Source organism: Penaeus japonicus, unplaced genomic scaffold, assembly GCF_977035675.1.
Source record: "Penaeus japonicus unplaced genomic scaffold, GWHDUDI00000001_assembly GWHDUDI00000023, whole genome shotgun sequence".
NCBI lineage: Eukaryota > Metazoa > Arthropoda > Malacostraca > Decapoda > Penaeidae > Penaeus > Penaeus japonicus.
In genome coordinates, this window is record NW_028234425.1 from 37,008,764 (window position 1) to 37,011,214 (window position 2,451).

Consider the following 2,451-nt stretch of genomic DNA (forward strand, 5'->3'; position numbering starts at 1 on the left):
ACTTTCCCTGTTGACTGCTGTGAATATTGTGGAATAAGCACTATAAGTAGATTGTTGTTAACTTTCCCTGTTGACTGCTGTGAATATTGTGGAATAAGCACTATAAGTAGATTGTTGTTAACTTTCCCTGTTGACTGCTGTGAATATTGTGGAATAAGGACTATAAGTAGATTGTTGTTAACTTTCCCTGTTGACTGCTGTGAATATTGTGGAATAAGGACTATAAGTAGATTGTTGTTAACTTTCCCTGTTGACTGCTGTGAATATTGTGGAATAAGCACTATAAGTAGATTGTTGTTAACTTTCCCTGTTGACTGCTGTGAATATTGTGGAATAAGCACTATAAGTAGATTGTTGTTAACTTTCCCTGTTGACTGCTGTGAATATTGTGGAATAAGCACTATAAGTAGATTGTTGTTAACTTTCCCTGTTGACTGCTGTGAATATTGTGGAATAAGCACTATAAGTAGATTGTTGTTAACTTGCCCTGTTGACTGCTGTGAATATTGTGGAATAAGCACTATAAGTAGATTGTTGTTAACTTTCCCTGTTGACTGCTGTGAATATTGTGGAATAAGGACTATAAGTAGATTGTTGTTAACTTTCCCTGTTGACTGCTGTGAATATTGTGGAATAAGCACTATAAGTAGATTGTTGTTAACTTTCCCTGTTGACTGCTGTGAATATTGTGGAATAAGGACTATAAGTAGATTGTTGTTAACTTTCCCTGTTGACTGCTGTGAATATTGTGGAATAAGGACTATAAGTAGATTGTTGTTAACTTTCCCTGTTGACTGCTGTGAATATTGTGGAATAAGCACTATAAGTAGATTGTTGTTAACTTTCCCTGTTGACTGCTGTGAATATTGTGGAATAAGGACTATAAGTAGATTGTTGTTAACTTTCCCTGTTGACTGCTGTGAATATTGTGGAATAAGCACTATAAGTAGATTGTTGTTAACTTTCCCTGTTGACTGCTGTGAATATTGTGGAATAAGCACTATAAGTAGATTGTTGTTAACTTTCCCTGTTGACTGCTGTGAATATTGTGGAATAAGCACTATAAGTAGATTGTTGTTAAATTTCCCTGTTGACTGCTGTGAATATTGTGGAATAAGCACTATAAGTAGATTGTTGTTAAATTTCCCTGTTGACTGCTGTGAATATTGTGGAATAAGGACTATAAGTAGATTGTTGTTAAATTTCCCTGTTGACTGCTGTGAATATTGTGGAATAAGCACTATAAGTAGATTGTTGTTAACTTTCCCTGTTGACTGCTGTGAATATTGTGGAATAAGCACTATAAGTAGATTGTTGTTAACTTTCCCTGTTGACTGCTGTGAATATTGTGGAATAAGGACTATAAGTAGATTGTTGTTAACTTTCCCTGTTGACTGCTGTGAATATTGTGGAATAAGCACTATAAGTAGATTGTTGTTAACTTTCCCTGTTGACTGCTGTGAATATTGTGGAATAAGCACTATAAGTAGATTGTTGTTAACTTTCCCTGTTGACTGCTGTGAATATTGTGGAATAAGCACTATAAGTAGATTGTTGTTAACTTTCCCTGTTGACTGCTGTGAATATTGTGGAATAAGCACTATAAGTAGATTGTTGTTAACTTTCCCTGTTGACTGCTGTGAATATTGTGGAATAAGCACTATAAGTAGATTGTTGTTAACTTTCCCTGTTGACTGCTGTGAATATTGTGGAATAAGCACTATAAGTAGAGTGTTGTTAACTTGCCCTGTTGACGGCTGTGAATAATGTGGAATAAGCACGATAAGTAGATTGTTGTTCACATTCCCTGTTGACTGCTGTGAATATTGTGGAATAAGGACTATAAGTAGATTGTTGTTAACTTTCCCTGTTGACTGCTGTGAATATTGTGGAATAAGCACTATAAGTAGATTGTTGTTAACTTTCCCTGTTGACTGCTGTGAATATTGTGGAATAAGGACTATAAGTAGATTGTTGTTAACTTTCCCTGTTGACTGCTGTGAATATTGTGGAATAAGCACTATAAGTAGATTGTTGTTAACTTTCCCTGTTGACTGCTGTGAATATTGTGGAATAAGGACTATAAGTAGATTGTTGTTAACTTTCCCTGTTGACTGCTGTGAATATTGTGGAATAAGCACTATAAGTAGATTGTTGTTAACTTTCCCTGTTGACTGCTGTGAATATTGTGGAATAAGCACTATAAGTAGATTGTTGTTAACTTTCCCTGTTGACTGCTGTGAATATTGTGGAATAAGCACTATTAGTAGATTGTTGTTAACTTTCCCTGTTGACTGCTGTGAATATTGTGGAATAAGCACTATAAGTAGATTGTTGTTAACTTTCCCTGTTGACTGCTGTGAATATTGTGGAATAAGCACTATAAGTAGATTGTTGTTAACTTTCCCTGTTGACTGCTGTGAATATTGTGGAATAAGGACTATAAGTAGA